The 15394-nt window shown below is 40.8% G+C and overlaps 1 protein-coding gene across 4 annotated transcripts in view; it reads right to left on the reverse strand.

Annotated features, from left to right (window-relative positions):
* Positions 1-13945: 13945 nt before the first annotated feature.
* Positions 13946-15394, reverse strand: part of LOC117954186 (cadherin-2) — a 145867-nt gene continuing 144418 nt past the window's right edge. For all 4 annotated transcript variants that reach the window (XM_034887762.1, XM_034887759.1, XM_034887761.1 and 1 more), the window contains one exon: positions 13946-15394. This exon is cut by the window's right edge. The gene's annotated coding sequence lies outside the window, so the exon portion shown is untranslated.

Consider the following 15394-nt stretch of genomic DNA (forward strand, 5'->3'; position numbering starts at 1 on the left):
CTCATCCTCTCTGTTTTGGCCTTGAGGCAGTGGTAGTGTCTCCCTGACCACAACAGAGAGATGAGTCTGTTGTTGGGGTGATGGAGGTATTTTATGATCCTAAGAGTTCACATTGGATGGTGTATTCAGCTGACTGCACCACCCTCTGCAGGGCAGGTGATCCCTCTTATTGATCCCTATATGGCTGCATAGTTGCTAAATTATGCTCCAAATTTTCAAAAGCAAGTCACCTACTGTGTTTTGTCTTCCATTTTGTGATAGGGAGGAAGAGTACAGGTTGTGTGCTTAAACAGCTGCCTGTTGCTGCCACAATCATAGGCTAATGAGAGCACTGACACTGAACGCTGATTGCCAAGGGTGGGGTATTGGGGTGCAGTGCCAGGCAGAATGTGTGTGTGTGTACATACGTACATACATGTATATACAGAAAGGGACTAATATTATCACAGGACCTCAGTGTTTGGCAAAACATAGTAACTCATTTGTGGGGGAACTTTTACATCACAAATGACAAACATGGCCGATTGGCACAGGATTAAAATCACAGCGAACCTCCACAATTATTACAAATGACTAGAGGTCACCAGGTATTACTAATCCTGTGCAAATAGTTCTTACAATATAGTAACCCAGATTTTGATTATTTTTCTCATCTTTCAAGACCCACACATGATAGATGACTTAAGCATTGTTAGCATTCAATATCATAAAGTCTCAAAAGTCTTACAATTAGCACACTGTGAACCAACAAAAGATTGATTTTCTTGATTGACAGACTTCAACTCTTTAAACCAGGGAGACTATCACACTAATGATATGCAATTGGGAAATAAAAACCCACTTTCTGATTGGATAACTAGTAAGTAGCCATATACTCTAATAACTGGTCTGACTGAGCTGTAAAGACAGACAAAAGTATTGGACAAACATGATTTTTGTCTGTTTTACAGCTCCAAATCCAATAGCACAATGAGTTTTGATTGTAATGTTCCCAGTTTTCAGTTCTAAACCAACAGCCACAGCTATTCCCAAAAGCGTTCCCTTTTCTCTTTTGCGTTACTTCATTGTTGAAATCATGGGTACACAAATGGTATTTTAACATCCTTAAAATGCCCCATAAACTCCTTGACATTGTTGTGTTTTTTTGCTTGACAAGCTCACAAAAAGCTGATCACCAACCACAGGCTGTGTCAAGCATATTGTGACTTTGATCTGATTTCATACACCATGATTTGATCTAATGGACCTCAGGTGGGAATGTAAGCTTCAGGAGTTTTGATGTAGCGAAAATGATCGAAGATTATGTTGTTTCTTTTCTGAGGATGTTTCTGCTGCAGACCCCTGCAATGATCTGCCCTTCAGGATAGTTTGTTTCCCAGTAAGAGCTGAATACATGGTGAGTTTTTTCAGGATTGAGTCAAACTGGTCAAGCTGAAAGAAAAAAGGCCAGAGAGAAGAACCGAGCTGTCATGCTGCAAGTGTACCTGTTTGTCAGTCATTTTATTATTTTTCACATTAAAAAACATTTTGAAAATCTCATTGCACAATCCTGGGCAAAATAGTCATCTGCCCTATTCAAAATGACTTCACTCAAGTTGAAACAAGAGCTTGAAAAATCATATTTCTCAGGGGTGTTCTAGACTTAAGACAGGGTTAATGATTTATGAAGGACGATTTATATGCGGTGCAGCCTTTGCCACTTTATAGCATCAAAGTAAAAATGTTGGAAAAGGGATTAGGTAGTCTGGTTGATGATATGTATCACAGCCACTGAATTAGGATTTCTAGCATGAACAGCAATACCGCATGCTGTGACAGAGCTAATTTCATAACAGTTGTACCCTTTTGATGTTTTGCAGTAGAACCACAGGTTGAACATGAAGCCAATAATCGATCACAGCCTCCAAATCAAATGACTTTGCAATAACCAGCAGACAACAAAACAAACAGCGGAGGAATTGTTCTCTTAGGCTTGGTACAAGTGACAGATACCCTTTCCCTTTATTTAAGTCTTTGGCTCGAGCAGAAATTGAAATTGAGGAGAGGAGGGTGGGTGTGAAAATAAAAAACATTAATCGATGTGTCTTTACAATGACAACGCTAGACAAAGCTTTTCCTCTCTCAAGGACTCATCTCTTACACTGATTATTAATTACGTACCTTCTTTCAGCATGTTTCCCCAAAAATAGAGATATAGGTTTGATGAAAGGATCTAAGATACTTATCTTTACAAGTAACATCAAAATGTAAAAATAAACTAATTATTTCCTGTTCTTTTGACTGAGTGTGTGTGTTAGTTTGTCGGTGTGTAATCCTCTTCTTAAATCTAGTGGTATCATTAGATAGGATAGTGCATTAATTCATAATTAAATGTGGATACATGTATGTCAAGTCCAGGCATATAAATGTTCTGGAATGTAGAAGACATTAGTGATCCTACATCTTCTCTTCTAGTCTTCTTACGACTACACAAAGCGCTTTTACATCATACAAGAAACATTCAGCATTCACACACATTCATACACTGTCGCCGAGGCTCCCGTACAAGGTGCCACCTGCTGATCAGATATACACTCACACACATTCACACTCTGATGCGCAGCTAGGGGTACACTGTCTTGCCCAAGGACACTTCGACATGGGACTGCAGGGCCAGGGATTGAACCCCCAACCTTCCGATTGGCAGGCAACCGCTCTACCACTGAGCCACAGCCGCCCCAATAATGATGGTGTTAGATGAATGATCAGGAGGTCAAAAACACTAGGAATCCTCTTTTTGTGACCCCGAAAGCCTTACAGGTAAATCAGTAGCTGGAGTAATGTTTGCACCATGTACACCATTTGCACCCACAAGAAACTGCTGTAGATTCTTTATAAAAATGTTTTCTTAATGTGTAAATAACATAGCAATTAGCAAAGCATTCTTTACTCCCTAAACGTCAACCTGTGGAGAATTCATCTACTGTATACAGATATGACTACATTATTTTTACCATGTGTGCAAGTATGACTGCCTGAGGATGTGTGTGTGTGTTGTGTTTGGCCTGCTGCATTATTCTTCTGCAAAAATACTATAAGCTACAGTATGGAAGCTGCAGTGATGATTGTGTAAACCCGGCTTGTTGGCCGGTATTTCAAATATGTTAATCAGAGTTTAATGGTGCTGTTGTATCGACAACTTTAGTTTGAACTTTATTCAAAAACAAAAATCAATCTCTCTCTCCCTCTCGTTTGCTCGCTTAGTAAACTGCAGTGGTGGTTGGGTGCCTATCTGCGCACGTGTGTTTAGGCTGTGTGTGTCAAGGGAAACTCTAAATTTCAACACCCTCACTGAAATGTCGAGCAGCCCCACAGCACCAGCAGAAGAAAAATCTGTGGTGACACCACTGTTGTAGAAACACGTCACCTGTTGACTTCAGGGCTCTCCCACTGGGGACCATGACATTTCCCAGCCTATGTCATGGAAACCCAACCATTAATTTTTGAGTTGTTATTGAGATACCCCATCAGAAGCCAATGCAATGACCTGTTGGTGGTGTTAGGAGTGTGGTCAAATAGCTTCAGAAAGACTGGATTTAATAGATTGTAATCACATTTCATAGAAAACCTTCCATTCATTTTGGAGCAAAATGTTTGTCGATGCAAGATCTTGACCTGATGCTGAACTAACAGAAAAGTTAGAATGTCACCAAAAGCATTGGGAATCATCTTCTGGGGAGCATGACTTGAAGGGCACCTTGAAGACTCATCTTTGGGGAACCATTCAATTTGGAGCAAATTGAATAGAAAATTTGCTGTTATTTCTTCTATAATGCATTCAAGTTTTGGCCAGAAGATTTTAATGTGATGGTACAATTCATGAAAGGTCACAAGGTCCTAGAAATTACTAGAAATCATCTTCCATGTGCCACAAAGGTGCTTTGCTTAAAACGTGAGGCACGTCCAGGTTAACTTATCGCTCTACCAACACATATTATTTTGTTTGAATGGCAGTATAATGTGAAGTCAATGAATGGTTAAATAATGATTAGAAGGATGAACCGTTATAAATTAATGTGGGTTAATTAGGGAATTAAAACTAAATGACTGCGACATTATCATCTGGAATCACCCAAGGGTCCCTAAGTGTTCCCTTTCCCCTGCTTTTAGAGGGAACACTTAAATATACACTTTAAGATTTATTTTGCTCCTCATTATGGACTAAGTGCTCCACTTTTTATTCATCTGTGTCATTTTTTCATTTAAACCCCCTGAGCCCCCATTCACAAATTCTTACTTCTCTGCCCCTAATTTTATTGACAGTTCTGTTTGCTCATCCTTCTCAGTAGCTATCAAGAAAGCAGCTGTGGTCTATATTTTCCACCGCTGCATCAGCAGGGGACTGATGACAGCGATCAGAGGAGAAGGATTTGAGACAGCTGGGTTATAAAAACCTACTGAGTCTGTGAAAAAGCTTAAATTGTTATCTTGAGACCGAATGGGGTCTTATTGTCTTTAGTGCTCATAGGAGATTCTCTTGACCTCTGGTAGCTTTTGCTCAGTAGGGATTTAAACCCTAATATGGGAAATGCAATTACTGTGGCTTGGATTTGGCAAAAAGTGAGTAGAACACAAAGAGCAGATAGAAAAAGATAAAAGATGCCAACCAAATCTCTATTTTGCATACAGAGGAAAACTGTGTTGCATCATTGGCACTCTTACATTGACTAAATTAGTCCACATTTATTATTTTTTGATTAAAGACACATTCAGCAATCTATTTGATCCATGTAGTTGTCAGCAAATATTTTCGGTTTTTCATGGTTTCTTTCAGCAGTGAAGATGTAAACTGAAACATGGCAGTAGTGCAAGAGGTTTTCTGCATCATGTTGCAAAATGCCCGAGAAACCTCACATGGTATTATCAGCATGATTCAGTTTAGGTTATCTAGAACCAACTATTGAATCTGATTGTTCGAGTGTCTAAAGCCAAGGGGCGAGAAGTAGGAGGCAGGCAAAGGTTTGGAGTAGAGCAGATTGATGTTTTTTCTTTAGTTTAGTTTAGTTTAATAGTTTATTTGAACATGTAAAAAAAAACAGTAAAATAAAGGATTTATATACATGCATTCATGCATGCAAATATAAGTCAAAGTCATTCAAACAAAAACAAAAATTCCCTTTCTATAGCATCTATCTATAGCAGATTAAATAACACATCCATACCATACTTAGTATATCTATATTAGTTTATAGATATATTAGTATATAACAGATAGACAGACGTTAGATAAGAGCAAATGATCACTGACTGGGAGGCTTCTGAGGAAAGAAGCCTGAGGAAACACTACCCATGGTGCACAAAATGTGGTGGATAAGGGCAATAGTACATTCAACAACAAAAAAGTGTATCTACCCCATTTCTTTAAGCCAAGCACGTACCCACGGTGCAAAGGTAAAAAAAACAAGCGTTGAAAGCTTTAGAGGACTATGATCCAAATGTAAACAGATCTGAGGATTAAAAACAACTTTCATTCTAAAATTGACCGACAGGTTTTCTAATACAAGACAAAACTGGATGGCAACAAAGTTTGAGCTGTTTTTTTTATGCTGTTTGAAGTTCAATTACACCAGTGTTTCTTGGTAAACACAAGTAACAAACTCTCCAATTATATTATTATACCTAGTTATACTAGTTATACTTAATGACTTTCTGTGATTTCACAAGAACCGCTTATAAACATGGGGTTGGGCGGACATGCTGTAGGGTTGAAATATCAGCATCAGTTGTCCCTTTAAGATATCACTCGATTGGAGTAATGATTACAAAGGACAGAATACTCACATTCAAAAACTAATGACATCCATGCTACTTTTTTAACAAACTTGACATTATAAATGGCTATCATTTTGGCCACATTGTGGGCTCGTCACGGACGTAAGAGACGAACCGGCATCAGACAGAAATCTATCACCTTTAAGGGAGTTTTACAGTGATAAAAAAGGATTTTGGCTTCTCCACTTTATGTCATCTATACCCATTTCAGGATTTCTGAAGTGACGCAAGTTTCACGAACTATTTCATTCAGCCGGAGGACACTGTACTGGACGGTAACTTTAGAAGTGCCATTTTATAGAGACACTGTAATGGCAAAAATTGACTTTATTCCTCATGCAGCAGAATCAGCTGACGTAATTGCTGATATATGATTCTGTCCCTCATATCTGGTTTGATCAATGCAATAAATCATTTTAACAAGCTTTTCAACCAAATTTAAATTTTTTAAATAAATGTGTTCTGGAGCTTAACCCCCCACTGTGTTCCTCTCCCACAAGAAGGTTGGATGTCTCTGCTCAGCATCCCCTCACATCCCAAAGACATACAGGTCAGCTAGACTGGAGAAATTGAATTGCCCAAAGGTGAGCATTTGATTGCTAGTCTGTACGTAAGTGAGTTCGCTCTGTAATGAACAAATGATGTGTGAAGGGTGTTTCCTCTGTGCATGCTGGGATAGAATCCAGACAGCCTCTGAATGAATATAAGGATGGAAAGTACAAAAAGGACTTGGCTAGGGTGGTAAAAACGGCACAGAGGATTGTAGGAGCAGCGCTCCCGGACCTAGATGCTGTGTATGCAGGCCCCCTACAGCAGCATGGACACAACAACACACCCAGGACACTGTCTGTTTGTCCCATTGCCATTTGGAAAAAGATACAGAACCATCAAAACTGGGACTAACACACTGAGGAACAGCTTCTTCCCCAGAGCTGTAGCCTCCATCACCCTACATCTCCATGCACAAGCACACAAATACACCTGTAGATGCTAAGGACTACTGTCATGAAAGCACAATATCACTTTTGACAAAACAAAAAAACTCTTCAAATATTTATATGAGTGCTATGTGCAATGCCTTTTTTTATGTCTGTTTAATCTTTTTAATTTATTTTATTTCTCTTGTTTTTATCGGTTATTTACAGCTGATGCACTGATTGCCACCAACTAAATTTTACTGAGTTCATACAACGACAATAAAGTATCCTGAATCTTAAATCTTGACCAAATCCAAATTTCTTTGGAGGTTGATATTCCAGCAGGTGGCAGCAGACACACATCAGTGTGTAGCCAGCTGGGGTCTGTTTATGTAAGCTTGGCTGGAAATGTGCAGATTCAGTTTCAGAGGAATTGTCGATGCTTCAACAAAGTGCCCTACATTTACCACACCAGATCAGAGCCATTATTATAAAAGTCGTGAATTACAGAAACAGCGTGATGCTGGAAGAGTCTACTGCATGCACGTCAGCTTTATTCAACATTAATTTCCAGTATTACCACACTGCAAAGTGATGTTTCAAGGCCCTCTCAAATGGAAAATCTCAAGTCTGTTGCACCTCTGTCCACACTCAACATCAATGATGGGCGTGTGCTCTGTTGCACCTGATTACTAGTTAATTCCACTTTTGGGTTTATTATCAATGGTAAACATTTGTCTGATTGTTATTCATAGCTGTGATTTCATGCATGGATTATTAATAGGAAGCAGAGGACACAGAGGATCAGGGACATCCATCTCTGAGAGCTCCAATGCAGACAGATCCTGCTCCAAGTGACCTTGACAACAGCACAGTTAGTCCCCAGATCCAGGATGAACCAAAATGTGTATTCTTATACACTTGAAGTAAAAGCAGATTAGGATATACATAATATTAAAGTGAAAAGAAGTTCTGAAGAGCATACATGAACCTTGATTTTGCATAAATTCCCAGCCAGGCACTTAAAAGTACTGTGTATATGAAACTGAAAGACAATGAGTATCTGTGGGATTGACTTAAGGCAGTGATTGAATGAATTAGATGCAGAGTGGGTTTTACACAAATCTAGTGTACATTCATGTATTTATGCTTATGTTGGCTAACAACTGTCTATTACGTACTTTTCTAAATGTGCAAAAAATTAAAAAACAACAACTGGGGCAGCCACAGCAACACAAAACTGCACAACCCGGACACTCGTCTGCTGGGGAGTCAAAGTACAGACTCTTCACCTGCTACTCCATCACTGCCTGCAGCAGGTGAGATTAGTAAAGTCGGTTTGTTTACTGAGAAATTCAGTTGAGTTATTATCATTGCAAGGCACGGCAAGGCAAGGCAGCTTCATTTGTACAGCCCGTTTCAGCAACAGGGCAATCAAAATATCAAAGTACTTTACACAAAAACAGTATAAAATAATAATAAAAACAGATAAAACACAGGAATGAAAATTTCAGTGCAGTATAAGAAATGAAACATTAAATAAATGAACAACCATTTAAAGAAAGGCAACATCAAGCCCATCAGTCTTGATATAAAAGAACTGAGAGTTGCGGCGGATCTCTGCAGGTTTCTGGGAGTTTGTTCCAGATGTGAGGCGCATAGAAACTGAACGCTGCTTCACCCTTTGTAGTTCTGACTCTGGGGACAGAAAGCCAACCTGTCCCAGATGACCTGAGAGATCTGGGTGGTTCATAGTGTAATAGAAGATCAGAAATGTATTTTGGCCCTAAAACGTTTAGTGATTTATAAACTAGTAAAGGTATTTTGAAATCAATTATTTGAGGCACAGGAAGCCAGTGTAAAGACTTCAGAACTGGAGTGATGTGATCCAGTCTCCTGGTCTTAGTGAGGACCCGAGCAGCAGCGTTGTGAATCAGCTGCAGCTGTCTGAGGGATTTTTTAAAAGACCTGTAAAGACAACGTTACAGTAGTCAAGTGTACTGAAGATAAAAGCATGGGCAAGTTTTTCCATATCATTAAATTTTTAATTTTCATTTCATATTTATTATACAGGACAGTCAAAAAGTAACATTACATTACAATGCAAACGGACCTGACTCAGTTCAAGAACTGGTTTTCAGCAGGTTCCTGTTGTGCAGAAACACAAAACCTAGCTACAGCATGTTGAGACAGAGGTTTGTACAGTCCATCGATAAGGACTAGATCCTGTTGACGCACAAGTCCTTTATCCCTTGATATATTCTTAAGGTGATAACAGGCTGACTTTGTAATTGTCTTAATGTGTCTATTAAAATTCAGGGCAGAGTCCTTGACTACACCAAGATTTCTGGATTTGTCTTTTTGTCTTGTTGTCTGTACTGCGAATCACAATTGCATTCCCATTGTTATTTATTACCAATAATGTGTTATATACATGTATCTGTGCAACATACACAATAGGTGTACAGTACCTATGTGCATGCATATCTGGCTTTGCCTTCAGGTGTAAAAAATCATACCACCAGCCCCATGTTCCCCCACTTCAGTAGCTCCCGATGAAGAGCCATCCCCCTCTGCATTATGTACAGCCGGAGCAGCTTGCAACAAGCAATTCCACTAAGGCAGCACAGCACCTATTGACCCCGCTGACAGGCCAGCCCTGTCAGATAAGGTGAGAGCAGAGGTCCCTGGGAGTTAAAAGACAATTTTACTTTTACCGCAAGCTCTTCTCCCACAAAAAATTACAAACTGATCACCACAGGATGTGACAACTGGAAGAACTGCATTACTTGACTAAAAACACATGGACAGTTAATAACATGGTAAGGTTTGTTTGATAGCTCACAAAATGACGGCAACCACCGACAAATTAGTGCCATTGCAAATAAGTATAGTCGACAAAAGGTGACTGTCATGCGGCGACGACAGTTAACTTCAGGCAGCAAAACGACTAGTAAAGAGTAGAAAAAAACTTTGGTTTGGGTTAAAACACCAGGCTCCTTGACTTCTTTCAAGACACAAACTCTGCTCCACCGCTTAGGTCCCAACCATGCACTCCAAAATCCTCCCTATCCTATCCTTTAAGTTCACAGTCACAGTGGCAGTCTATGAGTGGCATACAGCAATAAGTATGTGCAATACATGCAAACTACAGTGCAGTACTTTTCATATCTGGACTAATGATTCATTAAAACATCCTTCAAAACACAAGTTGGTTGAAATGGACAAAAAAGCTAAATTCAGCCGATACCCCAAACCAATTTTGATCATTCTAACTGTGTGGAAGTTCAATAACCTTTTGCAGGAGTACCCCTTTAATTAACATATATGATATCTATTTCTATTTCGGAATTTTCTTGGGTCAATTTTCTTGGTTCACAAACTTGGGTCATCACACTGTCCTGCACTCGATAAATCAATTCAGACTGTGTGGCTTTTTCTTGTCTTATTTCTTGGTGTGACAATATATGTAAAGCTTAACCAGCACTGGGTTCACTTAGATGGCGAGCTATGGCTGATTTGGCAAGGCTTGACTGCATGGAAAAATTGAGCCAGATGACGAGGGGATTCTAAATGGTCAGACGCACTGTTTGAGTGTCTGTTGGTATTTAGTGAGTGGGCAGTTGACCAAACACTGTCTCGGCCTTTTCTGTAGCCTTTAGCTGTTAACTTCCCTCCATGATCTATGTGGGACAATAAGAGACACAGCTGATGAGAATAAAGCCCAATGAACATTCCACTAGCGGCAAAACATCCCCCTCAACTTATTATTCCACTCACTTCATTGAACAATTAACCAATCTGACACAAAGGGCTAATGAACACACTTAACTCTCTCACTCTATGCTGATGTGTCTGTAATTGGTTATATCATGTTCTATTTTTCTTTTTGCCTTTAATGATCAGTTGTGTAAATAGAGTCTGCCACCTCTTAACACACACACACACACACACACACACACACACACACACACACACACACACACACACACACACACACACACACACACACACACTCTCCAGAGTCTTGAGCCGCCACAACAACATTACAGCAGATATAATCACCCTGCTCGGAGCAGTCAACCAGTCAGCTCCCGGAAACCGCACAGAGCTGATAAATAAAACGAAGGTCCAGACACCATCTCCTGCCCTCATCATTTAAAAATATTTTGCAGCCACTTGTATCTGTATGCTCTCTGCAAATAAGACAGCAGCTGGACAGCTGAACAAATAATCAATTCTGTACGGGGAAATACAGTTTCACTTAGGCCCGGCTGCTAGGCTGCCTTTGTGGGCTTCCTGTCACAGGATTAGGTCCTGAGCTAGTCTCCCTCGGGCAGAAAAATCTCTTCTCCTCGGCTCATTGCTTCCACAAAGAGGACTTGCATAGGGATTTTTGATGATTTCTGATAGGATAGCTAACCACTATGGAGCTCCAGCAAAAAACGACAAAGGTCACTGAAGGACTTGAAAAAGAAGCGCTGCAAGAAAGTGAGTTTCCTGCTTTCATGTGTACAAGGTTTGTGCATATTTTACCTGTGCTGAAACATAATTGTTTTATTTACCGCCCAATCGCTGCGCACATTGATTAAATATTGTTCTGTAGTTTGTAAATGTGGATAAGAAGCAAGAGTGTTGGGCATGCTCAGAAGTGTCTTTGAGTGATAACTGTCCTGGATTAGGCAAATGCTCTATGCTTATGGGAGAATGATAAAGAATTTTGTCGCCTCAAGTAACACCATGTCACCAAAAAGCAAGACAAGAAGCAATTCCAATAAAGACTTCTGACTTCTGAATAAGGGCCCCTTTAACCCTGCTCCCCTCCCTTCCACTGAGTCCCAGTCTGCCAACAATACAAAAACTGTTGTTTGTTTCTCATGTATGACAAACTAGGAGCAGCAGCACGCTTTCTTACGAGAACTCTTCAACCCCCGTAAGCTATCGCTCTAGTTGCGCCTAATACCCTGCATACTTCCTGTCCTTCCACCATGCTAAGGCTTCTAGGTAATGTTGTACAATAAACCTTTATCAACACAGAAACAAAAATTGCACAGTCGACAATACGCATCTAACGCATGTTGGACTTTCATTCCAGTTTCCAACATTACCACTTTATCCACCTGCGCCTTCCATTCCCCCTTCCTCTGAAGTGTAAATACCTCTTGTGCAATTTACCCTGAAGTACCCAATTCCTAATTACCCCCTCTAATCCACGCCCCACCTTGCCGAAACCAACGCCTGCTCCAGGTCTCCCCCGGTTACATTATGGATTCCCTGTCGGCTTACTATAGGGAGATCGAACTCTAATTAAGATTCTTAATGAAGATTTAATTTTCCACTTCAAATGAGCCAGTAAACTGTGAGAGCGTCCAGAAGGAAACGCACGAGCAAGAGTGCATGAGAGGAGGCAAGGGGAAAAGACAAGAGGAGACGAGAAAGAGACAAATGGAGCCAGTATAAAAACCAGAGGGACGAGTGGAGTTAAAAGTTACGTACTGGTGAAGGCTGTTAAACGGTTAACTACAGGGCAGGAAGTCGTCACGCCGGCATAGATACATTCGCTTTGAGTTGCGTGGCCGTTGAATTTCACCTCCCCTGACACCTATTTCTTGTGTTGCCAAGCTGCCTCTAAAAGCTTATATGTACTTGAAATGCAACGATACAGAGACACACACTCAACACGCACAGAAACCCCCACACACAAGCACTATGCTAAATAGCCATAGGGATTCTGTGTCAGTAAGGTTCAAACAGAATGAGGAATCTGTACATGTACTTGAAAATATACACACACACACACACACACACACACACAACCAACCAACTCATACATCCTGTGATGAAATCCTGCAGCACATTAAGTTTGTGTGTAGCTCTCCAGTACAGCGTACTTAGTTATTCCCTGGTGTACAGTTTTAACAGAGCTCATTTTTTTTTTTTTTTTATCTCCAGCTCCGCCATTATACTATGATCAATTATGCATGCTGTAATTATTGACAGTGCCATGACAGCAGCAACTCACCTAGAATGCTGCATTGCGGTGTTGATGCTTGAGGCAGACTGATAAACCTACATATAAAAGTCGTGCATCGATAAGAATGTCGTGTCGCTTCTGAGTTGGTGGCGTTTGGGGGGGGGGTAAAGCTACTCAAAGCTCTGTTTTGCCTCCAAGTGACTGCACATCCTCTTTAGATACAGGATGTTGCTTCAGTAGGGGGCAAGTGAGCTCCCTGAATCTCATAATTATGAGAATGCACAGACACACAAGAGATAGCAAGGGCTTTTTCCTCAGCGCTCAGCAGAATCAGCTCTAACCCAATCACAAATACAGTTTTATGTAATGCAACAGACTTGCATATTAACTGTTAATATGGTTCTCTCTATCCGTTCTCTCTCCCTCCGTTTTTTCTCCCTCTCCTGACTTGAGGCGGGTATTATCATTGTAATCAAGCGGAGACCCAGCTAACACGATCATTCTCTAAATCATCATGTAGAAATAATCCCCTCCTTCATATTTGATTATTATAATAAATCTTTTTAACCAGCTATTCAGTCACACAGTGAGGGCGCACATATCCCCGCTGCATCCATCAGCGAGGATGAAGGCTGCAGAATACAAGAGAGCTGCGAGGGTTGGGAAAGGGCCTTGTACAATTTGGTCAGTGCTGCCTGCTCTATTTGCTGCTGCTCTTGAGTTCAAAATGACTGTCTCTCCCTTCTTTTTTCGCTGATGAACAAACAGAGAACTCCTCTCCTCCCCTCCCCTCCCCTCCCCCCGTCTGAAAGCATGATTGTTCTGCACAACTCTCTGTCTGTACTTTATTACTGACCTTACATTCCCTACCGGGCTGGATCAGACCAGACATGGTGTTCCTTCATCATGCAGTCAGAATCACACACAAACACACACACACACACACACACACACACACACACAAAACAAAACAAAACAAAACAAACACACACACACACTCACTGTCTGTGATTTGGAAAATTCAAGGGGCCAATTTGACAAGGCACACCCACCCACTCACAAGAGATGCTCTCAAGGTGTGCACACATTGGTATGCACCGCACAGAACATCTTTCAATCGCTCTCTGCCGCTCTCTCTCGCTTGCAGATAGAAACACACACACACACACGAGCGGCAGAAGTCTGATTATCCAGAAATTCGGGAGACTGCAGAAAGGAGCACAGAGTAGGTCTGACTCATCTCTTTGAAATAGTTCCTTTTTTATTCAAATTTACAAAAAGAAAAAGTACAACAGAAATAAATACACTTTGTTCAGCACGCAATTGTGGATATGTATCAACATCGTGCAAAAGCAATGACGTTACTGGAGTGTGGGGGTGGGGTGTGTGGGGGGCACAGAACCGGCCGATGGGGTCTACCTTTTTGGGGTCAAGAGGACTCCTGAAGCCGGAGGTCCCGACCTCCTTTAACGTAGACCCTTGAGCTACATCTCAACATGTCTAAATCCTAAAATAACTGCTCTCATCCTATGAGTGTGACTTCATTATCCTCAGTATATAGGTTTTTTTTTTTGGACAGAGGACTTGATAAATGGCCTGACAGGACCACTTTGGTCAGTCACTGGGGATTTGTGCTTCTGAGCTAGCTTAGAGATTGAAAACAGGAGCTGTGGAGTGCTGCAGAGACTGCAGAATTGTATTCTATTTAAACAACTGATTCAACTAATCATGATTTTGATTGAACCAATTTGCCGGGCTCAGGAGGTGGGATAATCAGGAGCGTCAAGTGGTTTAGTCGGTTCAGCACTCCAGAACTCTGAAATAACCCAAATCACGAGAATCATCACTTTGATTTTGACCAATCAGCCAGAGCAGAACTTTGAAATCAGACCAATCAGCAGAGATACAACACCTGCAGCCAATCAAGATTGTGGAATAAACCATGTAATTGGAATGGCAAGAAAGATCACTTATTGGTATACCATGCTAACTGCTTTTGCAATGGCTGCCACAGAATAGGTGAAACTGTTATGGAAATGAGGATAGTTCTATTTGTATGGTTAGAGTCAGAGGGACTCAGAAAGTTGGCACATTCCACATAAATACTAAGGAAAACGTTGCCCAGATGATGCATGGCAAAGGAACGCATGAGTGCTCTATACAACGATCCTCATTGTCATAACAGAATAGATCCAAATTCTTTGGCAGTCATTTAAGGTTTACCAAAGAAATTATCATTAGGCAACCAATCTAATGAATGAGAGGTTGTAATGACACGGTTTGGCCACTATAACAAATTGGCTGCAAAGCCCAGCCCAAAATCTCTGTGCGAGTAAAGCAGATAAACTTGAGGTAACCTTGCCCCTTATTACCTCATAAGGGGCAAGATTCCAGACCGGCCCATAGGAGCTTCGATTCTTTCAAAGGCAGAGCAGGATACCCAGGGCTCGGTTTACACCTATTGCCCTTTCTAGCCACTGGGGGAGCATAGGAAGGCTGGGGGAACTCATATTAATGTTAAAAAACCTCATAAAATGAAACTCATGCTATGGGACCTTTTAGGTTGGCACACATGTTGATTCAAGTGTCTAGCCCATATGCCTTGTCACTTGGATTAGTGTTACATAGCTGATGAAAGGTTTAAGTAGCTTTGAGGTACTGTTGATTAGCAAAATTACTAACTCAGATCCTT

This window comes from Etheostoma cragini, chromosome 12 (assembly GCF_013103735.1).
Source record: "Etheostoma cragini isolate CJK2018 chromosome 12, CSU_Ecrag_1.0, whole genome shotgun sequence".
Lineage (NCBI taxonomy): Eukaryota > Metazoa > Chordata > Actinopteri > Perciformes > Percidae > Etheostoma > Etheostoma cragini.